Below are 27,331 nucleotides of genomic sequence, written 5' to 3'. Positions count from 1 at the left end.
TAAGGACATGTTCGGCACAGCTTTGCGGGCCAAAGGGCCTGTATTGTGCTGTAGGGTTTCCATGTTTCTACGTAAACCATATTGATAGGTTCTTGATTAGTAAGGGTAGGGGAGAAGGCAGTTGAGGGAGATAATAAATCAGCCACAATGGAATTGCAGAGCAGACTCGATGGGCTGAATGGCCTGATTCTGACTCCTACATCTTATGGTGAAGTTTGTGATGCACATTAGCATGTTATAGAGAAGGGTGTGATGAATGATTTTCATGGATAAATTGTGTTGGTTAAACTGAGGAGCATGACCTCAGAGTGTGGAGCATTTCAGAGTTTTAGAGTGAGAGGTACTGGGATGCGAACAACATGGAGTTTAGTGTGTTAGAGTGAGAGCTGTAGGGTATATCAGAGTTTATTACAATGAGGTGTGTTGGGTATACTCGAGAGAGTTAATACACTGTAAGTGTGTGTGTGACGTAGTAGAGAATACTTGTGATGACCTCAATGTTACAGAGATACAGTTTTGTTAAAGGGTCTTCAACCTGGAAGGTTAACTGTTTCTCTTCCCACAGACGCTGCCTGACCTGCTGAGTGTTTTTAACATTTTCTGTCTCTATTTTGGATTTGCAGAATATGCATTTTTTCCGTTTTTATTGACAGTTACTTAAATTATGAATTCCCCAGTGAATACTTACTGCCCATTACACCGCTGGCGTTTAGGGCATCAATGAAGGTTCTCCATCTCTGGTGGTGTTCAGGGCTTCCTTCATCGTGTCAGAAGCTTCCTCTCGGTTTTCAGTACTGGCAGTCATGCGAGTCCCGGGTGAAGACTCAGGAATATCATCATAGTCAGATGTAGATGGATTCTTTATTGCTGTTTCTGTAACAAGTTTGACCAGTCACTGAGATGAATCCCCAAACCTGAAGGACCAGCGGATCGTTTAGTCTGGCCTCTGCCCTCCAACTTGTTTGGCATGGGTGAACCTACCAAGTGGTGTGGCTCTGTTGGTAAGAGATGGAATTACATCTTTGGAAAGCGGTGGCATAGTGACAAAGAACATCGAATCTTTGTGGGTGGATTTAAGTAACTGCAAGGGTAATAAAAACCATTATGGGAATCATATATATGCATCCAAATATTAGACAAGATGGAGGGAATTAGAGAGCCATGACAGAGGAGCTTGCCCATCTGGATTGGAGGGGCGTAATGGCAGGGCTGAGAACAGAGCAGAGGTGGCTGAAGTTTCTGGGAATAGTTCAGAAGGCACAGGATAGATAGGTCCCACAGAAAAAGTTTTTCTCAAATGGCAGGCATAGGCAACCATGGCTGACAAGAGAAGTTAAGGATTGCATAACAGCCAAGGAAAAGGTATATAATGCAGCAAAAGTGAGTGGAAAGTTGGATGATTCAGGAAGTTTTCAAATCCAACAAAAGGCAACTAGAAAAGCCATAAGAAGGGAAAAGATGAAATATGAGGGCAAACTAACTAATAATATAAAGCAGGATATTTAAAGTTTTTTCAGTTATATTAAGAGTAAAAGGAAGGTGAGAGTTAATATTGGACAATTGGAAAATGATGCTGGTGAGGTAGTAATGGGGGACAAAGAAATGGCAGATGAACTTAATAAGTACTTTGCATCAGTCTTCTTTCTGGAAGACACTGGTAGTGTGTCAGAGGTCCATTAGTGTCAGGGAGCAGGAGAGAGTGCCATTGCTATTACAAAGGAAAAGATGCTAGGCAAACTGAAAGGTCTTAAGGCGGACAAGTCACCTGTACCAGATGGACTACATCTCAAAGTCCTGAGAGAGGTTGCTGAAGAGATAGCAGATGGATTGGTTGTGATATTTCAAGAATCACTTGATTCTGGCATGGTTCCAGAACACTGGAAAAGGGGCAAATGTCACTCCACTCTTTAAGGAGGGAGGAAGGCAAAAGAAAGGAAATGAAGGGATAGATAGCTTAACCTCAGTGGTTGGGAAATTGTTGGAGTCCATTATTAAGGATGAGGTTTCGGGGTACTTGGAGACTAGTGATAAAATAAGTCAAAGTCAGCATGTTTTCTGTAAAGGGAAATCTGCCTGACAAATCTATCATACTTCTTTGAGAAAGTAACAAGCAGGTTGGAGAAAGGAGCGTTAGTCGATGTCATTTACTTGGATTTTCAGAAGTCATTTGATAAGGTGCCACACATGAGGCTGCTTAAAAATCCCATGGTATTACAGGAAGGACACTGAAATGGATAGAGAAATGGCCGACAGACAGGAGACAGTGAGTGGGAATAAAGGGGGCCTTTTCTGGCTGGCTGCCAGTGACTAGCGGTGTTCCTCAGGGGTCAGTATTGGGACCACTGCTTTTCACATTGTTTGTCAATGATTTGGATAATGGAAGTGATGGATTTGTGGCAAAGTTTGTAGATGATATGAAGAGAGGTGGAGGGGTAATGTGCTGAGGAAGCAATGCGACTTAGAAAAGTTGGAAGATGGACTAGAGTGTTGGGAAATGTACGAGAATGTATTTTGGTAAAAGGAACAAAAGTGTAGACTATTATCTAAATGGGGAGAGAATTCAAACATGGTGTAATGGGACTTAGGAGTCCTCGTGCAAGAGTTCCAAAAAGTTAATTTACAGGTTGAGTCCATGGTAAAGAAGGCAATTGCAATGTTGGCATTAATTTCAAGGGGAATAGAATATTAAAACAAAGAAAATGCTGAGGCTTTGTAAGACACTAGTCAGGACACACTTGGAGTGTTGTCAACAGTTCTGGGCCCCATATCTTAGAAAGGATGTGTTGTACTTGGAGAGAGTCCAGAGAGGATTCACAAGGATGATTCCAGGAATGAAGGGGTTAACATATGAGGAGCATTTGGCAGTTTTAGGCCTGTACTCACTGAAATTTAGAAGAATGTGGGGGGGGGGGGGGAACTCATTGAAAACTACTGAATGTTGAAAGGACTAGATAAGGTGGATGTGGAGAGGATGTTTCCTAAGGTGAGGCTATCTAGAACTAGAGGGCACAGCCTCAGAATTGAGGGGCGACCCTTTAGAACAGAGGTAAGGAGGAATTTTTTTTAGCCAGAGAGTCGTGAATCTGTGGAATGCTCTGCCACAGACAGCTGTGGAGAGGCCAAAACCGTGGGTATATTTAAAGAGAAAATTGATGGTTTCCTGATTGATCAGGGCATCAAATGTTATGGCGAACAAGCAGGTATATGTGGTTGAGTGGGATCCGGGATCAGTCATGATGGAATGGCAGAGCAGACTCGATGGGATGAATAACCTAATTCTGCTCCCATGTCTTATGGTCTAAGAGAAAAGCATAAAGTTCTGAATCCAGCCAACATAGCTCTCCGGGCCATTGAGGCACGCAAACCTTCAACCCAACAACAATGTTGTGGTCCTCTTGGAGGCTGGTGAATACGGCAATTTAAACAAATGTCTTTGCATCAACGATCTGCAACTCTAAACCATTAAATCAACTACTGTTCTACAATGCTACCATACCAGTGATGGGGAATAAATGGTGATGAGAAGGCACGTAGTGTGTTGGCATTCATTAGTCAGGGGACTCAGTTCAAGACTGGTGATGCAATGTTGCAGCTCTATAAAACTCTGGTTAGACCACACTTGAAATATTGTGTTCAGTTCTGGTCACCTCATTAAAGGAAGGATATGGGGGCTTTACAGAGGATGCAGAGGAGATTTACCAGGGTGCTGCCTGAGTTAGAGAGGTAAGCGAACTAGGGATTTTCTCTTTGGTGTGGAGAAGGATGAGGGGTGACTTAGTAGAGGTGTACAAAATCATAAGATCAAGTGGACGGCCGAAGACTTTATCTGAGGGAACATATGGCTGATATGATGGGCATAACTTTAAGATGATTGGAGGAAAGTATAGGGAGATGTCAGATTTTACACAGATTGTGGTAGTTGCTTGGAATGTACTGCCAGGAGAGATGGTAGAGGAAGATACACATTACAGACACTTAAGGGATTCTTGAATAGACACATGGATGAAAGAAAAATGGAGGGCTATGTGGGAGGGAAGCATTAGAATGATCTTGGAGTAGGTTAAAGGGTTAGCACAACATTGTGGGCTGAAGGGTTACACAGTGCTCTACTGTTCTATATTCTGTGGTCTAACATGGCCAGGTCATACTTTCGCACTGTCCATTCAAACTCTTCAATGATTTTGTTGAAGTTCTGTTTTATGGTAAAGGGCCACCAGGTAATTCGCCATTGCTTCAGTGTGCCCCTCAATTGGAGGGGGTCTTCTGTTCAGATCTTCCCGTTCTTTCAGTGATGTCCTGCCTTGCCTGGATGTTGCTTTCAATATTAGTTCAAGAGTCTGATCAGCTCAGAAATTCTTCCTGTGCTTCCTTTGGGTGACGTCGTCCTTTCTCTGCATGGGTAAGAGATATTTTCATTAATAAGGAAATAAGTGCAAGAAATTTTAAAAAAAGAAATTTCTTGAGCTGGGGGGTGATTGCTCACTGCTCAGTTCATTTCAGAGGATCTTTCTGGGTCCAGCATGGACGTGCCATCACAAAGAAGAGATGACTACTTTCTTGGAAGTTAGAGTAGATTCAGCACGTCTTCTAGACTTGACCACCTGTAAATGCACAGTGAAGAGTTTCCTTACGGTCTGGTACGGAAACAGCAAAAGCAGGAAACTCCATGGAAAGTGGTGGACACAGCCTAGTCCATCACAGGCAAAGCCATTGAGCCCATCTACAAGTAGTGCAGCCACAAGATAGCAGCATCCACCACCAGTTTCCCCCACCATCTCGCGCCGTGCTCTCTTCTGGCTGCTGCCACCTGGGAGGAGGCACAGGAGCTTTAGGTCCCACGGCACCAGGTTCAGGAGCAGTTATTACCCTTCAACCATCAGGCTCCTGAACCAGTGTGGATAACTTCACTCACATCAACTCTGAAATGATTCCACAACCAACAGACTCGCTTTCAATGGCTCTTTACAACTCACGTTCTCAGTGTGTACGTAGGTACAGCACTGTGCAAAATTCTTAGGCACCCTAGATTTTTTATCTGGATTAGAAGCGTATCGCCTCCACAGAGCCCTGGTCTCAACATCATCGAGACTGTCTGGGACTTCCCCAGAGAGACAGAAGCAAGCGAGACAGTCAAAGTCTACAGAAGAACTGTAGCAAGTTTTCCAAGATGTTTGAAACAATCTACCAGCTGACTTTCAAGTCAAGTCAAGTTTATTGTCATTTCAACCATAAACTGCTGGTACAGTACAGTAAAAACGAAACAACATTCCTCCAGGACCCTGGTGCTACATGAAACAACACAAAACTACACTAGACTATGTGAGACAGCACAAGGCTACACTAGACTATGTGAGACAGCACAAGGCTACACTAGACTATGTAAAACAACATAAAAACTACACCAGACTACAGACCTGTACAGGACTACATAAAGTGCACAAAACAGTGCAGGGCAGTACAATAACTAGCAAACAAGACAACAGGCACAGTAGAGGACAAATTTCAATATAATAATAAATGATGTAGATGTCAGTCTAGACTCTGAGTATTGAGGAGTCTGATGGCTTGGGGGAAGAAATTGTTGCACAGTCTGGTCGTGAGAGCCCGAATGCTTTGGTACCTTTTGCCAGACGGCAGGAGGGAGAAGAGTTTGTGTGAGGGGTGTGTGGGGTCCTTCACAATACTGTTAGCTTTGCAGGTGCAGCGTGTGGTGTAAATGTCCGTGATGGCGGGAAGAGAGACCCCGATGATCTTCTCAGCTGACCTCACTATCCACTGCAGGGTCTTGCGATCTGAGACGGTGCAATTTCCGAACCAGGCAGTGATGCAGCTGCTCAGGATGCTCTCAATACAATCCCGGTAGAATGTGATGAGGATGGAGGGGTGGGAGATGGACTTTCCTCAGCCTTCGCAGAAAGTAGAGATGCTGCTGGGCTTTCTTTGCTAAGGAGCTGGTGTTGAGGGACCGGGTGAGATTCTCTGCCAGGTGAACACCAAGAAATTTGGTGCTGTTAACGAGCTCAACGGAGGAGCTGTCAACGTTCAGTGGAGAGTGGTCACTCCGTGCTCTCCTGAAGTCAACAACCATCTCCTTTGTTTTGCTTACATTCAGAGACAGGTTGTTGGCTCTGCACCAGTCCGTTAGCTGCTGCACCTCCTCTCTGTATGTTGACTCGTCGTTCTTGCTGATGAGACTCACCACGGTTGTGTCATTGGCAAACTTGATGATGTGGTTCGAGCTGTGTGTCGCAGCACAGTCGTGGGTCAGCAGAGTGAACAACAGTGGACTGAGCACACAGCCCTGGGGGGCCCCCGTGCTCCATGTGATGGTGTTGGAGATGCTGCTCCCGATCCGGACTGACTGAGGTCTCCCAGTCAGGAAGTCTAGGATCCAGTTGCAGAGGGAAGTGTTCAGGCCCAGCAGTTTCAGCTTTCCAATCAGGTGCTGAGGGATGATTGTGTTGAATGCTGAACTGAAGTCTATGAACAGCATTCGAACGTATGTGTCTTCTTTGTCCAGGTGGGTTAGGGCCAGGTGGAGGGTGGTGGCAATGGCATCGTCTGTTGAGCGGTTGGGACAATACGCGAACTGCAGGGGGTCCAGTGAGGGGGCCACAGGGATATGTACCTCATGACGAGCCTCTCGAAACACTTCATGATGATGGATGTGAGTGCAACGGGACGGTAGTCATTGAGGCAGGACATTGAAAACTTCTTCCGCACGGGGACGATGGTGGCGGCCTTGAAGCACGTTGGAACGACGGCGCTGCTCAGGGAGATGTTGAAGATGTCAGTGAGAACATCTGCTAGCTGATCTGCACATCCTCTAAGCACTCTGCCAGGAATATTGTCTGGTCCAGCAGCCTTCCATGGGTTGACCCTGCATAGAATTTTCCTCACATCGGCCACGGTAAGACACAGCACCCTGTCATTGGGAGGAGGAGTGGTCTTCCTCACCACCACGTCATTTTCCACCTCGAAACGAGCGTAGAGGTTGTTCAACACACCTAGAAGAGAGGCATCACCAGCACTTTCTTATAGAACTGCATGATAGATAGATAGATACTTTATTCATCCCCATGGGGAAATTCAACTTTTTTCCCAATGTCCCACACACTTGTTGTAGCAAAACTAATTACATACAATACTTAACTCAGTAAAAAATATGATATGCATCTAAATCACTATCTCAAAAAGCATTAATAATAGCTTTTAAAAAGTTCTTAAGTCCTGGCGGTTGAATTGTAAAGCCTAATGGCATTGGGGAGTATTGACCTCTTCATCCTGTCTGAGGAGCATTGCATCGATAGTAACCTGTCGCTGAAACTGCTTCTCTGTCTCTGGATGGTGCTATGTAGAGGATGTTCAGAGTTTTCCATAATTGACCGTAGCCTAAGAGAATTGGTGTACCTAAGAGAATTGATCCAGTTTTAAAGGCAAATGGCGGTCACACCAAATATTGATCTGATTTAGATTTTACTGTTAACTGCTTTTTATAGTATCTTTAAAAATATTTATAAACTTTTCATTTCATTACTGTATTTTTAAAAGCATCGCCACTTTACAAATTATTTTACACGTGCCCGGGATGTTTGCACAGAGTAGTGCTGTGTGTGTTTGTTTATTAATTATTTGCACAATTTGTCACCTTTTACACATTGGTTGTTTGTCAGTTTTTCTATATGTTTAGGTTTTCATAAATTCTGTTGTATTTCTTTATTTTCCTGTAAAGGCCTGCAAGAAAATGAATCTCAAGGTAGTATATGGTGACATTATATACAGTATACTTTGATAATTAATCTAATTTATCTTTGTAAAAACACAAAATGCTGGCAGAACTCAGCAGGCCAGACAGCATCTATGGGAGGAGGTAGTGATGACGTTTCGGGCTGAAACCCTTCATCAGGAGGGGGTGGGGTGCAGCTAAGAGCTGGAAAGGTGATTGGCCTGATGAAGGTGATTGACCCTCCTGATGAAGGGTTTCGGCCCGAAAAGTCATCACTACCTCCTCCCATAGATGCTGTCTGGCCTGCTGAGTTCTGCCAGCATTTTGTCTTTTTATTTATTTCCAGCATCTGCAGATTCACTTGTGTTGCCTTTAATTTATCTTAATCTTTATTCACTGACTCTGATTAAGGACAGAGTGCCACCATTAAGCCACAAGTGTCACTGAAGCTGAATTTCTCCTCTTCTATCCTCACGTTCTTTAGCAGACGGCTTTAAATGTACTGTCTGAATGCTCACTCAGATGCCAGGTCCGCACAGTGAGATTTATTTAGTTTCGCGATACCTTGTGGATAGAGCTTGACCTTTATAACTGATCGATCCATCCGATAGGAAGTCGATTGATCGGGCTGTGCTATCAATTAATGGCATCTGGTCGGGGCCGGAGGGAAGGAACGGCCAGTGTTCATCGCACTGCTCCACGACGTTTACTCGTCTCTGTGCTGAACTGAGGCTGCGGCCTGCAGCTACCAGGCTCCTGGGTCGGCTGCGACTGGCTTCGTGACCGTGAACTTCAACTCTGAATGTTATTTGCTTACTTTTATTGTTTGCGCGATTGGCGTTTTTTCTGCACATTCGCTGTTCGACGGTTCTCTTTTTGGAAGGGTTTTACCGGCTTATTTTGTTTTGTGGATGCCCGTAAGGAGATGAATCTCGGTGTTGTACACAGAATGCATGTGTTGATGATAAATGTACTTTGAACATTGAATTTAACAATTTGGGTTATCCTCCATCATCAGGAGGTCATGACTTTTAATTCTACATTTGGAATTAATTGCCCACAATTTTCCCCTGAACAGAAGAAACCATTAAGAGTCAACGACACTGGTTGGCTGGAGTCAGAGGAAGACCACACCAGGCAAGGAGTTGAGAATTCCTTCTCAGGAAGAGTGAAGCGGAAAGGCCCTGACGAGGCATCTCTTAGGTTGGAGGAGCAACACCTCGTTTTCCGTTTGGGTAGTCTTCAACCTGATGGAATAAATATTCATTGTTCTAACTTCCCCTCCCCCTTCTCTCTTTTTCCATTCCCCACTCTGGTTCTCCTCTCACCCCTTGTCTTCTCAGCTGCCCATCACCACCCTCTGGTTCTCCTCCTCCTTTTCTCTCTCCCACGGTCCACACTCCTCTCCTATCAGATTCTTCCGTCTTCAGTCCCTTCCACCAATCACCTCCCAGCTTCTCAGTTCACCCTGACACTCCAACAAACCACCTTCCGTCTCACCTGGTCTCACCTATCATCCACCCGCTTGAATTCCACCCCCCTCCCCGGCATCTTCTTATTCTGGCTTTTTCCCAGGGTCTTGGCCTGAAACGTTGACTATTTATTCCCTGTCGGTAGGTGCTGCCTGAACTGCTGACTCCCTTCAGCATTTTGCATGAGTTGATCTGGATTTCCAGCATCTGCAGAATCTTATGCTTGTGCCTGTACCTTTATTTTTCATTAAATATCACGGTATCTTTCCATAGACTCATCAGTTCCATCTCTGTACAAACATAGCACCTTACAGCCTTTTCAATCCTTCACTTTCCAACCCCAACCCCCCCCAGTTCTGTCTCCCCTGCTTTTCTCCAGATTTCTCTCTTGGTAAATCAAACGGAAAACATTCACAAGATCTGCGTAGGATTGAGCTGCACAGGAGGTTGAGCAGGGCAAGACTTTATTCATTACAGAAGGGCAACGAAGGGTGACCTGATGGAAGTGTTGGAAATCATGATGGACATAGATAGAGTCACCGAGTCATCGAGCAATACAGCAGGACAACAGGCCCTTCAGCCCCACCTATCCGTGCTGACAATGGTGCCCAGCCAGCTTGTCCTGATTCCCTCTATTCGACCCGTATCTCTCTAAGCTCTGTCCCTTCTTGTGCTTATCCAGTCACTTCTTAGACCACAAGACCATAAGGCATTGGAGCAGAATTAGGCCATTCAGCCCATCGAATCGGCTCCGGCATTTCATCATGGCTGATTCATTTCCCTCTCAGCCCCAATCTCCTGCCATCTTCTCGTATCCCTTAAGGCCTTGACTAATCAAGAATCTATCAACCTCTGCCTTAAATATACATAAAGACTTGGCTTCCACAGCTGTCTGTGGCAACAAATTCCACAGATTCACCATCCTCTGGCTAAACAAATTCCACAGATTCACCACCCTCTGGCTAAACAAATTCCACCTCATCTACACTCTAAATCGACATCTTTTTATTCTGAGATGTAGACCATCCAATTCAGGTGACTTTTCTACCTTCAGACCTTTCAGCTTCCTGAAGCACAGCTAGCATACTGCTAGTGTCTTCCTCAGTGAAGACTGATGCAAAATACCTGTTCAGTTTGTCGTATTCTTAAATACTATTGTACCTGCCTCAACCTCTTCCTCTGAGTTCTATATACTCAGCTTCCTCTGCATGAATAAGTTCCTCCTCCAGTACCTTTTAAATCTCACCCCTCTCACCCAAACTTATGCCCCTTGTCATACTCTCCTACCCTGGGGAAGACTGTTACCATCGCCTTATCTACGCCTCTCATAATTTTTAAGCATTTCTTTATTTTGTCCCTCATTCTGGTCAGCCTCTCTCTTTTTTACTGAATCCCTGAGTCCTGGCAACTTTCATATAAACCTTTTCTACACTCCTTCCATTTTAGCTACATCTTTCCTACAACAGGGTAACCAAACTGTACACAGGTAGGGTGAATGAAGAAAGCCCTACTCTAACTGCACAGGCAGTTGGAGAGAGTACACTCTGCCAGTACAGAGCTGTTTAAAGTTCAAAGTAAATCTATTATCAAAGTACATACAGTTTCTATAAAAAGCATTCACCCCCCCCCGAAAGTTTTCACGTTTTATTGTTTTACAACATTGAATCACAGTGGATTTAATTTAGCTTTTTTGACGCTGATCAACAGAAAAAGACTCTTTCGCGTCAAAATGAAAACATCTCTCTCCAAAGTGATCTAAATTAATTATAGTTGTATAACCTAAAGCACACCAAATCATCACTGGTGCAGCCAATTGGGTTTAGAAGTCACATAATTAGTTAAATGGAGATCACCGTGTGCAGTCAAGGTGTTTCAATTGATGGTAGTAAAAATACACCTGTATCTGAAGAGAATGTATGTGGCTTTAGTAAGATCTGTGTTGGATTATGGAAGTGTAGCATATGGATCAGCAGCTAGGTCTCTTATAAGGAAACTGGATGTGATTCAGGCTCAGGTTTTGAGAGCGTGCAGTGGGGCTTTTAAAACATCACCAGTATCAGCCCTGCAGGTAGAAATGGGAGTAATGCCTTTGGAATTAAGAAGGAAGCAATTGATGGCAAACTACTGGGTTAATTTGCAGGGGCACAATGATTCTCACCCTGCTAAAGAAGTGTTGCAGGAGTGCTGGGAGAATGGGAGGTTTCAGAGGGATAACTTTATTTGGGTAGGGAATGATATTACTAAAGAATGTGGAGTGTTTGATCTAAGGGTAAGTCCTTCAGTAGTTTATCCGGTTGTAGCTCCATGAAAGCTGGTATGGCCTGACATAGACTGGCATTTGTTAGAGGTAAAAAGGAAAGGAAAATATAAAACTGATTTGGTAAGTGCATTTAACTGTCATGTGATGGAAAAGTATAGTGATTATGCTTAGGTCTATACAGATGGTGCTAAGGAACCTGAAACAGGAGTGACAGGGTTTGGGGTGGCTATACCAGCAAAAGCAATTGCAATCAGCTGAAGAACATCTGATAAGTTAGCGGTGTATACAGTGGAGATGCTGGCAGTGTTGGTTGCGTTGCGTTGGGTGGAGAAAGCTAGACTAGTCAAAGCGTTGATATGCTCAGATTCATCCTCAGTTCTAGCAAGTTTAAGGTCTTTTCACTCAAACAGTCAGCAAGATGTACTTTATGAAGTCCTTCAGTCAGTCACAAGAGCTGCAAATCAGGGAGGTCAGGTTAAATTTCTATGGGTTCCAGCTCATGTAGGGGTGAAGGGGAATGAGAGGGTGGATGAGTTGGCAAAGAGGGCATTAAAGAAAGAAAATATAGAAATGCACATTAGTATCAGTAAAGCAGAGGTTAAGTGTGTAATCTGGGAAAAACTCAACCAAATGTGGCAAGAAAGATGAGACAGGGAGGGGAAAGGGAGGCATTTCTATCAAATACAAAAGAGTGTTACAGGTACTAGGGTAGACAGTGGATACAGAAGAGAGGAAACTGTGTGGACTAGGTTAAGGCTGGGGCACTGTGCACTAAACCAAACATTGAAATTGATAGGGAAACACCAGACAGGACTGTGTGAGGAATGTCAGGAAGAGGAGTCAGTAGAACATGTAGTTCTGAGTTGCAGGAAGTATGGGATACAGAGAGAGATGATGAGAATTAATCTAAGCGAATTGGGGATGCAGGAATTCACATTAAAAGGGTTGGTGGGCATGGGTGAGAGAACACAGGTTAGGGTATTTTTAGCTTTCTTAAGGGGTACAGGAGTTTTTTATAGGATATGATGGATAAACAGAAATAGGGTACTAGGATGGGGAGGATAAAGTGTAGGTTAGGGTATGTGTGTGTGTGCGATTGAGTGAAGGGATTTAGAATGTGAGTCTATCACATACTCCGGAGCAGAAGGTGGTGGTAATGCACCATTAAGCTGGGTGCCAACTGCCATAAAACAAGACGGAGAGTCAGAGATATATATATATGTGGAAGATCCAACTGCTGGTGAGTCAGTAACTACAGCATGAAGGCAAAAGAACACTCCGAACAACTCCGGAAAAAAAGGTTATTGAAAAGTGCAAGTCGGATGGATACAAGAAAATTTCTGTCACTGAATATCCCTTGGAGTACAGTTAAGTCAATCGTCAAGAATTGGGAAGTATATGGCACGGCTGTCAATCTGCCTAGAACAGGCTGTCCCCAGAAACTGAACGATCATGCAAGAAGGAAACTAGTGAGGGAGGACACTATGACAACTCTGGGGGAGTTACAAGCTTCAGTGGCTGAGATGGGAGAGACTGCTCATACAACAACTGCTGGGTACCTCACCAGTCACATTTATCGGAGAGTGGCAAAGAGAAAGCCACTGCTGGAAAAAGCTCACATAAAATCTCAGACAGAGTTTGCCAGAAGGCACGTTGGAGACTCTGAGGTCAGCTGGAAGAAGGTTCTATGATCCGCTGAAACCAAAATTGAACTTTTTGGCCATCAGACTCAATGTAAACCAAACACCACACATCATCAAAAACACCCCATCCCTACCGTGAAGCGTGGTAGTGGTTGCTTCATGCTGTGGGGATGCTTCACTGCAGCAGGCCCTGGACGGCTTGTGAAGGTAGAGGGTAAAATTAATGCAGCGAAATACAGGGAAATCCTGGAGGAAAACCTGATGCAGTCTGCAAGAGAACGGTGACTTGGGAGAAGATTTGTTTTCCTGCAAGACAATGACCTTCGGCATAGAGACAAAGCTGCGTAGGAATGGCTTAAAAGCAACAAAGTGTAATGTCCTGGAGTGTCAAGTAATAGTCTAGATGACAAACCATTTGAGAATTTGTGGCTGGACTTGAAAAGCTGCTCACTCATGATCCCCATGCAATCTGACAGAGCTTGAGCAGTTTTGTAAAGAATGGGGAAAAATTGCAGTGTTCAGTTGTACAAAGCTGATAGAGACCTATTCACACAGACTTAAGGCTATAATTACTGCCAAAGGTGCATCTACTAAATGGTGACTTGAAGGGGATGAATACTTATGCAATCAATTATTTTGTGTTTTAATTTAGATCACTTTGTAGAGACCTGTTTTCACTGTGACATGAAGGAGTCTTTTTCTGTTGACCAGAGTCAAAAAAACCAAAGTTAAGTCCCCTGTGATTCAATTTTGTAAAACAATAAAACATGAAAACTTCCAAGGCGGGTGAATACTTTTTATAGGCACTGTACATGTTACTATATGCTACCCTGAGATTAATTTTCTTATAGGCATTTACAGTAGAACAAAGAAGCACAATACATTAAATGAAAAACTACACATAGAACCACAGAACCATAGAACATTACAGCACAGAAACAGGCCCTTTGGCCCTTCTTGGCTGTGCCAAACCATTTTTCTGCCTAGTCCCACTGACCTGCACCTGGGCCATATCCCTCCATACCCCTCTCATCCATGTACCAGTCCAAGTTTTTCTTAAATGTTAAAAGTGAGCCTGCACTCACCACTTCATCTGGCAGTTCATTCCACACTCCCACCACTCTCTGCGTGAAGAAGCCCCCCCAATGTTCCCTTTAAACTTTTCCCCCTTCACCCTTAACCCATGACTTATTTTTTTTTCCCCCAAGCCTCAGTGGAAAAAGCCTGCTTGCATTCACTCTATCTATACCCATTATAATTTTATACATCTCTATCAAATCACCCCTCATTCTCCTACGCTCCAGGGAATAAAGTCCTAACCTATTCAACCTTTCTCTGTAACTCAGTTTCTCAAGTCCCGGCAACATCCTTGTAAATCTTCTCTGCACTCTCTCAACCTTATTAATATCCTTCCTGTAATTAGGTGACCAAACCTGCACACAATACTCCAAACTCGGTCTCACCAATGTCTTATACAACCTCACCATTACATTCCAACTCTTATACTCAATACTTTGATTTACAAAGGCCAATGTACCAAAAGCTCTCTTTACAACCCTATCCACCTGTGATGCCACTTTTGGGGAATTATGTATCTGTACTCCCACTCCCAGATCCCTCTGTTCTACTGCACTCATCAGTGTCCTACATTTACCTTGTATGTTCTACCTTGGTTTGACCTTCCGAAGTGCAATACCTCACACTTGTCTGTATTAAACTCCATCTGCCATTTTTCACCCCTTTCCTCCAGCTGGTCCAAATCCCTCTGCAAGCTTTGAAAACCTTCCTCACTGTCCACTGCACCTCCAATCTTTGTATCATCAGCAAATTTGCTGATCCAATTTGCCACATTATCATCCAGATCATTGATATAGATGACAAATTACAATGGACCCAGCACTGATCCCTGTGGCACACCACTAGTCACAGGCCTCCACTCAGAGTAGCAATCCTCCACTACCACTCTCTGGCTTCTTCCATTGAGCCAATGTCTAATCCAATTTACTACCTCTCCATGTATACCCAGCGACTGAATCTTCCTAACTAACCTCCCATGTGGGACCTTGTCAAAGGCCTTACTGAAGTCCATGTATACAACATCCACTGCCTTCCTTTCATCTACTTTCCTGGTAACTTCCTTGAAAAACTCTAATAGATTGGTTAAACATGACCTACCATGCCCAAAGCCATGCTGACTTTTTCTAATAAGCCCCTGTCTATCCAAATACTTATAGATCCTATCTCTTAGTATTCCTTCCAATAATTTACCTACTACCAATTTCAAACTTACCGGACTATAATTTCCCGGCTTACTTTTTGAGCCTTTTTTAAACAACAGAACTACATGAGCTACCCTCCAATCCTCTGGCACCTGGCCTGTGGATATCAACATTTTAAATATTTCTGACAGGGCCCCTGCAATTTCAACACTAGTCTCCTTCAAGTTCCGAGGGAATACCCTGTCAGGTTCTGGGGATTTATCTACTCTGATTTGCCTCAAGACAGCAAGCACCTCCTCCTCTTTAATCTGTATGTTCCATGACCTCTCTACTTGTTTGCCTTGTTTCCATAGACTCCATTCCAGTTTCCTTAATAAATACAGATGCAAAAAACCCATTTAATATCTCTCCCATTTCTTTTGGTTCCATACATAGCCGACCACTCTGATCTTCAAGAGGACCAATTTTATCCCTTACTATCCTTTTGCTCTTAACATACCTGTAGAAGCTCTTAGGATTATCCTTCACCCTGACTGCCAAAGCAACCTCATGTCTTCTTTTAGCCCTCCTGATTTCTTTCTTAAGTATTTTCTTACTCTTTTTATACTCCTCAAGCATCTTATTTCCTCCCTGTTGCCTATACATGTTATACATCTCTCTCTTCTTCTTTATCAGAGTTCCAATATCCCTCGAGAACCAAGGTTCCTTATTCTTATTCATTTTGCCTTTAACCCTGACAGGAACATACAAACTCTGCACTCTCAAAATTTCTCCTTTGAAGGCCTCCCACTTACAAAACACATCCTTGCCAGAGAACAACCTGTCCCAATAGACAATTGACAATAGGTGCAGAAGTAGACCATTCGGCCCTTTGAGCCTGTACCGCCATTCTGAGATCATGGCTGATCATCTACTATCAATACCTACACTTCTACACTTTTTAGATCCTTTCTCATTTCTTCAAATTTGGCCTTTTTCCAGTTTAGAACTTCAACCCGAGGACCAGATCTATCTTTATCCATGATCAAGTTGAAATTAATGACATTATGATCACTGGAACCAAAGTGTTCCCCTACAGATGCTTCCGTCTCCTATCCTAACTCATTTCCTAATAGGAGATCTGATATTGCATCCTCCCTAGTTTGTACATGTATATATTGATTTAGAAAACTTTCTTGAACACATTTTACAAACTGTAACCCATCTAGACCTTTAACAGTATGGGAGTCCCAATCAATGTGTGGAAAATTAAAATCCCCTACAATCACAACTTTCTGCCTCCTGCAGTTGTCTGTTATCTCTCTGCAGATTTGCTCCTTTAATTCTCGCTGACTATTGAGTGGTCTATAATACAACCCTATTAATGTGGTCACACCTTTCCTGTTTCTCACTCCACCCATATGGCCTCAGTAGACAAGCCCTCTAATCTGTCCTGCCGAAGCACTGCTGTAATATTTTCCCTGACTAGCAAAGCCACCCCCCCCCCACCCTTCATCCCTCTGCCTCTATCACATCTGAAACATCAGAACCCTGGAACAGAAAGACTGACAAACAGCTGATGTACAAAAGAAGGTAAATGTGCAAATATAAAAAGCAATAATTATTATTATAATAAATAATATTAAGGATATGAACTGTAGAGTTCTTGAAAGTGAATCAGGTTGGTAAATTGGTAAAATAGTTTATTATTATCATTGAAGCACACTGTTTTGAATGCCATCCACAGAGATCATTTCATTACACCAGTTCATTGAGTTAGTACAAGGAAAAACAGAAAGCAGAGTAAAGTGTGGAAGTTGGCTAAGTTTTGGAGATTTGAAGGGACAGGAAGAAAGAGTACAAGAAATAACTTTGTGCAGGGGGCAAACAGGGCGATAGAGCTAACCTGGTCATTTTCAACTGCAGGGTTCACGAGAGTGATAGCAGGAATGAAAGGGTTAATGTATGAGAAGCGTTTGATAGCTCTCGGCCTGAACTTCCCGGAGTGTAGAGAATGGGGGTGGGGAAGATATCACTTAAACCTGTCAAATGTTGAAAAGCCTAGACAGAGAGGATATGGAGACGATGTTTCTTATCGTGAAGAAGTCTAGGCGCAGAGGGCACAACTTCAGAATACAAGGATGTCCCTTTAAAACAGAGATGAGGAGGAATTGCTGCAGCCAGAAGGATAGATAGATAGATAGATAGATAGATACTTTATTCATCCCCATGGGGAAATTCAACTTTTTTCCAATGTCCCATACATGAATCTGTGGATTTAATTGCCACTAATGGCTGTGGAGTGCAAGTCACTGGGTTTATTTACAGTGCAGGTTGATAGGCTACTGATTAGTAAGGGTGTCAAAGGTTACAGGGAGGAAGCATGACAATGGGGTTGAGGGGGAATGATAAATCAGTCATGATGGAATGACAGAACAGACTCAATGGGCCAAATGGCCTAATTCTACTCCTATATTTTACTGTATTACTGTATTTTATATTTTACTGTATTATACACTGGAATTTAGAAGGATGAGAGGGGATCTGATTGTACGGCTGATAATACAGAATCTGAGGCCACAAACCAGGCATGCCCGGGATCCTCTTCAGTTTGCGTATAAGGAGAAGGTGGGAGTGGAGGATGCTATCACGTATTTGCTGCACAAATCCCTCTCTCACCTAGATGGGGTCAGTGGTGCTGTGAGGATTACATTCCTGGACTTCTCTAGTGCCTTTAACACCATCCAGCCCAAGATCTTAAGGCACAAACTAACGGAGATGGGAGTAGACTCTCACATGGTGGATTGGATAGTGGACTACTTGACAGATAGACCTCAGTATGTGCAGTTGGGAGACTGTAGGTCTGACACGGTGGTCAGCAGCACAGGAGCGCCGCAGGGGACCGTGCTCTCTCCGGTCCTGTTCACCCTGTACACATCAGACTTCCAATATAACTCGGAGTCCTGCCATGTGCAGAAGTTCGCTGATGACACGGCCATAGTGGGGTGTGTCAGGAATGGACAGGAGGAGGAGTATAGGAAACTGATACAGGACTTTGTGATATGGTGCAACTCAAACTACCTGCGTCTCAATATCACCAAGACCAAGGAGATGGTGGTGGACTTTAGGAGATCTAGGCCTCATATGGAGCCAGTGATCATTAATGGAGAATGTGTGGAGCAGGTTAAGACCTACAAGTATCTGGGAGTACAGTTAGACGAGAAGCTAGACTGGACTGCCAACACAGATGCCTTGTGCAGGAAGGCACAGAGTCGACTGTACTTCCTTAGAAGGTTGGCGTCATTCAATGTCTGTAGTGAGATGCTGAAGATGTTCTATAGGTCAGTTGTGGAGAGCGCCCTCTTCTTTGTGGTGGCGTGTTGGGGAGGCAGCATTAAGAAGAGGGACGCCTCACGTCTTAATAAGCTGGAAAGGAAGGCGGGCTCTGTTGTGGGCAAAGTACTGGAGAGTATAACATCGGTAGCTGAGCGAAGGGCGCTGAGTAGGCTACGGTCAATTATGGAAAACCCTGAACATCCTCTACATAGCACCATCCAGAGACAGAGAAGCAGTTTCAGCAACAGGCTGCTATCGATACAATGCTCCTCAGACAGGATGAAGAGGTCAATACTCCCCAATGCCATTAGGCTTTACAATTCAATCGCCAGGAGTAAGATATGTTAAAGTGCCCGGGTTGATTGTATTTAATGTATTTAAGTAAACTACTTAAGAACTTTTTAAAAGCTATTATTAATGCTTTTGGAGAGAGTGATTTAGATGCATATCATATTTTTACTGAGTTAAGTATTGTATGTAATTAGTTTTGCTACAACAAGTGTATGGGACATTGGAAAAAATGTTGAATTTCCCCATGGGGATGAATAAAGTATCTATCTATCTATCTATCTATCTATCTATCTATCTATTAAGGGATTGGACACGCTAGAGGCAGGAAACATGTTCCTGATGTTGGGGGAGTCCAGAACCAGAGGCCACAGTTTAAGAATAAGGGGTAGGCCACTTAGAACGAAGTTGAGGAAAAACTTCTTCACCCAGAGAGTTGTGGATCTATGGAATGCTCTGCCTCGGAAGGCAGTGGAGGCTAATTCTCTGGATGCTTTCAAGGAAGAGTAGATAGAGCTTTTAAAGATAGTGGAGTCAAGGGATATGGGGAGAAGGCAGGAACGGGGTACTGATAGTGGATGATCAGCCATGATCACATTGAATGGCGGTGCTGGCTCGAAGGGCCAAATGGCCTACACCTATTGTCTATTGTCTATTTTATGGTCCAATGGCCTTAATTTAAACCCTCTCATAAAGAGAGAAACTATGAGATATAAGACAAGGAAAAATATCTAAAGGCCAGAGAATTTGGAATTCATAGAGAAGAATTAAGCCAGATAAACTCAGTTGATGGAAGAACTACAATGGGTGTGGAGAATAGGAAGGAAAATATGGAAAATCAGCCTCGCTGGTTTCATAATTCGATCACTCAAGTCGAGTATGATAGTCTCCTGAAGGGGTTGTCTATTGGAGGGTACTCAGGTGGCTGTAGAGGCTGAACTGGGATCCAAGTAATCAGGATATTAGGGCAGATTTCCTTAATGGAGAATGCCTATGCGTGACTTTGTTTAACACAGGAAGGCTGATGCATGGGCAGCCACCACATGGTCCTTGACAGATCAGTGTCAAGGTCTAGAAGCATGGAGTGCCGGATGACTGGGGACCCTTCACTACTGCATCCTTCACTGCCATAGTGATGTGTCATCATCTTCCACAGTTTCTACTACTGCGGTCTTGGTTGGATCGCTCTTTGTCTGGACCAGGGGCTAAGCACCAGACAGCTAAACTCCAGACAGCATTGCTCACAGGGCAAGCTGATAATCCTCAGAGAAGTATATAAAGGATTCATTTCACATATACAATGAGTGGTCTCTTGATTAGGTACACCTGTACGTACACCTATTCATTAATGCAAACATCTAATCAGCCAATCATGTGGCAGCAACTCAATGCATAAAAGCATGCAGACAGGGTCAAGAGGTTCAGTTGTTGTCCAGGCCAAACATCAGAATGAGGAAGAAATGTGATTTGAGTGGCTTTGGCCGTGGAATGGTTGTTGGTGCCAGATGGGGTGGTTAGAGTATATTTAAAACTGCTGATCTCCTCGGATTTTCATGCACAACAGCCTCTAGAGTTTTCAAAGAATGGTGCAAAAAACAAAGAAATGACAGTTCTGTGGAGGAAAACACCTTGTTAATGAGAGGTCAGCCAGAATGTTTCAAGCTAACAGTATTGTTAGCTAACCAGACATTGCTACAGTGGCATGCAGAACAGCATATCTGTCATCGCCGTGGCTATCCTTTGAGGTCGAGGATGATGGTCTTCATTCCGCTTCCACAGAGTGAAGATGCCTGTGCATGTATTTGTTTAATGTGTACTTGATATTGCACTCCAAGAAGCACACGATACTTCACAAATCAACCAACTGATTCCAGTGGCATGGAAACCACGACGATTGGAGCTGATGGGTTTGTTGTAGCCTTCATCCGCCTTCACAGCCGTTGAGTTCGAAGTAACTTCATCCGCTCGTTCCACCGTTGAGGTCTTGGTTGGATTGTTCTTTGTCAGGGACCTCACCCTCGACCTTACCGCCATGGGTGACCCTACCAGGAGCATAGCTCCGGAGGGCATCGCTCTCGGGATCTCAGGATCACACAAGCTTCTCCACCGCGACAAGGTGACAATCCACGGAGAAGGCATATCTGTACACACACCACGTCGAACCTTGAAGTGGTTGGGCTGCAGCAGCAGAAGACCACCAACATATACTCAGTGGCAACTTTATTAGGCATAGAAGGTACCTCATAAAATGGCCACCAAGTGTGTATCTTTTGTATTTAATTGGTGCCTCTTTAGAGAGGGGCAGGGATGACAGATATATCCTTGCCAGGAATGTACTGCAATGATAAAAAAAAACTACATGTCTATTTCTTATGTGGCATGTTTGTCCCCAGAAATGATGTTGCTTCTACTTGTAGCTCCATGGAAATATTCTTCAACGTTAGACAGTGAGCATTAGGAACAGTGCTGTAACATTAACACAAAGCCAGTCTCCCGAGAAATCTTGCATTGACAAGCCTTATGTTTATTTTTATTCTCTTTCACTCCTAATTCATTAAATAAAAACCATCCTAGTAAACAGAATTTCCGTCTAGCCTTGGATGTAATCATTAATTCTCTTCGCTGCAGATTTTGTATTATGTTAGAGCTCAGAGAGAGCCCATTCAATCCAATGTATCTGCTCCAGCTTACTCAAGGAGCACTATAGTTAGACTTGCATTGTGTTTTCATTCCAGCACACACAATTCTCCTTTGAAAACCATCATTTTATCTATGTCCAGCATCAAGGGCCAGGGCTATTTAAGCCGTAACAACTGGCTGGTGAAATAGTGGACAGAGAGAGACTTTTCCCAGGGTGGAAATGGCTAATACCAGGGGACATAATTTTAAGGTGATTGGAGGAAAGTATAGGGGGATATTGCCAGTGAAGAAAGCTAATGGCATGTTGGCCTTCATAACAAGGGGAGCTGAGTATAGGAGAAAAGAGGTCCTTCTGCAGTTGTACAGGGCCCTGGTGAGACCACACCTGGAGTATCGTGTGCAGTTTTGGTCTCCAAATTTGAGGAAGGACATTTTTGCTATTGAGGGAGTGCAGTGTAGGTTCATGAGGTTAATTCCCGCCAGGATGGCGGGACTGACATATGTTGAAAGATTGGAGTGACTGGGCTTGTATGCACTGGAATTTAGAAGGATGAGAGGGGATCTCAAGTCAAGTCAAGTCGTCAAGTCAACTTTTATTGTCATTTCGACCATAACTGCTGGTACAGTGCATAGTAAAAATGAGATATTATATGATTGAAACATATAAGATTATTAAGGGATTGGACATGCTAGAGGCAGGAAAAATGTTCCCGATGTTAGGGGAGTCCAGAACCAGAGGCCACCATTTAAGAATAAGGGGTAGGCCATTTAGAATAGAGTTGAGGAAAAACTTTTTCACCCAGAGAGTTGTGGATCTATGGAATGCTCTGCCTCAGAAGGCAGAGGAGGCCAATTCTCTGGATGCTTTCAAGAAAGAGCTAGATAGAGCTCTTAAAGATAGCAGAGTGAAGGGATATGGGGAGAAGGCAGGAACGGGGTACTGATTTTGGATGATCAGCCATGATCACATTGAATGGTGGTGCTGGCTCAAAGGGCAGAATGGCCTACTCCTGCACCTATTGTCTATTGATGTTTGAGGGAAGTTTTTTCACACAGAGTCGGGGGTGCTTGGAACTCCCTGCCGTTAGTGGTGGTACAGGGAGATACATCTAAGAAGCTGTTAGGTAGTCTCGATAGAACATGGATTTGCACCTTGGAAAGTTTCCAGGGCGCAAGCCTGGGCAAGGTATTTTTTTATTATGGAAGACCGGCAGTTGCCCAAGCTGCAGGCCTTCCCCTCTCCACACCACCGATGTTGTCCAAGGAAGGGCATTAGGATCCATACAGCTTGGCACCGGTGTTGTCGCAGAGCAATGTGTGGTTAAGTGCCTTGCTCAAGGACACACACGCAGCCTCAGCCAAGGCTCGAACCAGTGACCTTCAGATAACTAGATGAACGCCTTAACCACTTGGCCATGCGCCAGCCTTGTTAGGTAGACACATGGATGAAAGAAAAAAAAAACCATTGTGGGCCAAAGGACCTGTACTGTGCTGTAGTATTTTATGTTCTATGCTCTAACTCTTCCGTACCACATAGCCCTCCATTTTTTCTTTCATCCAGGCACTCAGTCTTTTTTCTACGGTTGGGGATTCAAGAACTAAAGAGCAAAGTTTCAAGTGAAAGGGGAGAGATTTAATCGGAACCTGCCGGGCAACTTTTTCCACCCCAGAGGGTGGTCAGTGTATAGAAAGAGCTGCCCGAGGAAGTGGCTGAGGCAGGTATTCAGAATCAGGGTTATTATCATTGCTTTATTTCAAAGTGAGGTTTGTTACCTTGTGATAAAAGTACAGTCTAAACACAAAACGTCTATAGATATACTGTGGAGGGCATTCTGACACTGTCTGGTATGGGGGGGGGGTTGTGGGGCTACTGCACAGGACAGGAAGAAGAGGGTTGTAAATGTAATCAGCTCCATCTTGGGTCCTAGCCTACAAAGTACCCAGGACATCTTCAAGGAGCGGTGTCTCAGAAAGGGAGCACCCAGGACATGCCCTTTTCTCACGGTTACCATCAGGTAGGAGGTACAGAAGCCTGAAGGCACACACTCAACGATTCAGGAACAGCTTCTTCCCTTCTGCCATTCAATTCCTAAATGGACATTGAACCCTTGAACACTACCTCACTTTTTTAATAAACACACACAAAATGCTGGTGGAACGCAGCAGGCCAGGCAGCATCTATAGGAAGAAGCACTGTTGATGTTTCAGGCCAAGACCCTTCATTAGGACTAACTGAAAGAAAAGATAATAAGAGATTTGAAAGTAGGAGGGGGAGGGGGAAATCCGAAATGATAGGAGAAGACAGATATTCCGCCTGGGTAGCCTCCAACCTGATGGCATGAACATTGATTTCTCTAACTTCCATTAATGCCCCTCCTCCCCTTCTTTCCCCATCCCTGATTTATTTATTTCTCCACCCTCCTTTTTTAAATTTCTCTCTGCCCATCACTCTTTGCCTGTTTTCCATCTCCCTCTGGTGCTCCCCTCCCCCTTTCTTTCTCCCTAGGCCTCTCGTCCCATGATCCTTTCCCTTTGAACCCTTGACATGTTGGTCAAGGGTTCAATGTCCATTTAGAAATCGAATGGCAGGGGGGAAGAAGCTGTTCCTGAATCGCTGAGTGTGTGCCTTCAGGCTTCTGTACCTCCTACCTGATGGTAACAGTGAGATAAGGGTATGTCCTGGGCCCTTAATAATGGACGCAGACTTTCCGAGACACCGCTCCCTGAAGATGTCCTGGGTACTTTGTAGGCTAATACCCAAGATAGAACTGACTACATTTACAACCCTCTTCTTCCCATCCTGTGCAGTAGCCCCACACTACCCCCCATACCAGACAGTGTCCAGGAATTTCCAGCATTTGCAGATTTTCTTGTGTTCATTTTTTAAATATATATTGTTCCTGGTTTTTGCACGATTTTAATCTATTCAATATATGTATACAGTACTGTAATTTATATACTTTTCTCGATATTATGTATTGCATTGATTGAACTGCTACTGCTAAGTTAACGAATTTCGCGACACATGCTGGTGATAATAAACCTGATTCAGAAAAAAAGACTATGAATTGCAAAACAATTAAATAGAATGTAAAAAGGAATGCCAAGGTAGTGTTCATAAAATTCAGGACTGCTAAAAGAAATTGGACAGGCTTGTGGATTAGAAAGGTTTAGAAGGTTATGGGCCAAATGGGACAAGCATAAATGAGACATAATGGTCAGCATAGTCTGAAGCTGAAGGATCTGTTTACATGCTGTATAAATGGTTAGTAGGTTAATTGGTCATTGTAAATTGTCCTGTGATTAGGCCAGGGTTAAATAGATGGATTGCTAGGCAACACGGCTCATTGGGGCAGATGGGCCTGTTCCACGCTGTATCATTCATTAAAGATAAAAATAAATGAAATAACTCTGCAACTCTCTATTACCCTATCAACCCTGGTTCTGTAGGAATTCTGAGTACCCATATTAAAATGCTGACGAACATTTTCTCACCTCATTCCACCGAGATGCAACACTGAGCGTCATAGGAAGTCATTCCTGCCTGTGGCCATCAAACTTTACAACTCCTCCCTCAGAGTGTCAGTCAATAGGCTGGTCCTGGACTTGTTTCCACTTGGAATAATTTACTCATTATTATTTAATTATTTATAGTTTTATATTGCTATATTTCTACACTATTCTTGGTTGTTGCGACTGTAACAAAACCCAATTTCCCTCGGGATCAATAAAGTATGTCTGTCAGTCTGTCAGAGAACAATCGCAGCATCTCCAGCTCCTCCCGCATAAGCAAGCCCAGCTGGTCACAGCGACACAATGACTGCCTCACAGTTCCAGTTACTTGAGTTCAATCCACGCCTCGGGTGCTGTCTACACACGTTCTCCCTGGGACCACGGGTGTTTCTGCCAGGTGCTCCCGTTTTCTCCTGCATCCAAATGCTAGGTCAGAGGGGTAAACTGACTACTGTAATTTTGCCGGTCTCTACACACAGACAATGCCGGAGGAGCTCAGCGAGACAGGCAGTATCTACGGAGGTCAATAAGCAGTCGATGTTTCAGGAACAGATCCTCCATTAGGACTAGAAAGCAAGGCGGGAGGGAGGTGTGGAGGGGGAAAAAAGGCAAAATTGTCAACTGTTCTTAAGGAGTAAGGAGTCTGTATGTTCTCTCTGTGACTGCATGGGTTTCCTTTAGGTGCTCCGGTTTCCTCCCACAGTCCAAAGATGAGGGGTTAGTAGGTTAAATTGTCACATGGGTGTAATCAGGTGGCACAGTCTCCTTGGGCCAGAAGGGCCTGTTACTGTGCTCAATCTCTACTACTAATAATAAGGAATGCTGGAAGAACTCAGCAAGTCGAGTGGAGGGAACGCTTCTGGCGCAGACCCTTGATTAGGACATGAAAGGAAGGGGGGCTGAAGCCAAATTTGCCCATTGCTTTTACTCCCTTGAAAATTTGCACCAAATCCTATTCACCCATCATCCATCACCGAAGACCCCCATCATCCAGGCCAGGCCCACTTCTCACTAATACCATTGGGCGGGAGGTACAGGAGCCACACCAACAGCTTCAGGGACAGTTATTACACTACAGCCATCAGAACCAGGGTGGATAACTTCACTCACCTCAACTCTGATCTAATTCCACAACCTACAGACTCTCTCTCTCTCAAGGACTCTACAACCTACAGACCACTCTCAAGCACTCTTCAGGTGCCAGGGTCCAGGAGGTTTCTGATTGTGTCCACTGCATCCTGAAATGGGAAGGTGAAAAGCCAGAGGTCATAGTACATATTGGTACCAATAGCATAGGTAGGAAAAGGGAGGAGGTCATGAAAACAGACTACAGGGAGTTAGGAAGGAAGTTGAGAAGCAGGTTCTCAAAGGTAGTAATCTTGGAATTATTGCCTGTGCCACGTGACAGTGAGTATAGGAATAGAATGAGGTGGAGGATAAATGCGTGGCTGAGGGATTGAAGCAGGGGGCAGGGATTCAGATTTCTGGATCATTGGGACCTCTTTTGGGGCAGGAGTGACCTGTACAAAAAGGATGGGTTGCACTTGAATCCAAGGCAGACAATATCCTGGCAGGGAGGTTTGCTAAGGCTATTGGGGAGAGCTTAAGCTAAGATTGCTGGGGGGGTGAGAACCGAACTGAAGAGACAGAGTAAAGGGCAGTTTGCTCAGAAATCGAGAAAGCTTATAGACAGTGTGAGAGGGAGGATAGGCAGGTGACTCAGACCGATGGTTTGAGGTGTGTCTATTTTAACACAAGGAGTATCATGAACAAAGCAGATGAGTTTAGAGCGTGGATCAGTACTTGGATCTATGATGTTGTGGCCATTACAGAGACTTGGATGGCTCAGGAATGGCTACATAGAGTGCCAGGCTTTAGATGGTTCAGAAGGGACAGGGAGGGAGGCAAAAGAGGTGGGGGCGTGGCATTGCTGATCAGAGGTAGTGTCACGGCTGCAGAAAAGGAGGAAGTCATGGAGGGATTGTCTACTGAGTCTCTGTGGCTGGAAGTTAGGAATAGGAAGGGGTCAATAAATCTACTGGGAGTTTTTTATTGACCACCCAATAGTAACCGGGACATTGAGGAGCAGATAGGGAGACAAATTCTGGAAAGGTGTAATAGTAACAGGGTTGTTGTGGTGGGAGATTTTAATTTCCCCAATATTGATTGACATCTCCCTAAAGCAAGGGGTTTAGATGGGGAGGAGTTTATTAGGTGTGTTGAGGAAGGTTTCCTGACACAATATGTACATAAGC

General features: G+C 44.0%; 1 long non-coding RNA gene across 2 annotated transcripts in view; it reads right to left on the bottom strand.

The window, feature by feature from the left end:
- LOC140719063 (uncharacterized) overlaps positions 1 to 27,331 on the bottom strand; it is an 88,529-nt gene that overhangs the window by 15,445 nt on the left and 45,753 nt on the right. For both annotated transcript variants that reach the window (XR_012096851.1, XR_012096852.1), the window contains exon 2: positions 689 to 4,391. This is a non-coding gene — a long non-coding RNA (uncharacterized lncRNA). The remainder of the gene's footprint in view (positions 1 to 688; positions 4,392 to 27,331) is intronic.

The sequence above is a fragment of the Hemitrygon akajei genome, chromosome 31 (genome assembly GCF_048418815.1).
Source record: "Hemitrygon akajei chromosome 31, sHemAka1.3, whole genome shotgun sequence".
NCBI classification, from domain to species: Eukaryota; Metazoa; Chordata; class Chondrichthyes; order Myliobatiformes; family Dasyatidae; genus Hemitrygon; species Hemitrygon akajei.
Note: the sequence above shows the minus strand (reverse complement) of the source record. Positions and strands in the feature narration are given on the sequence as shown.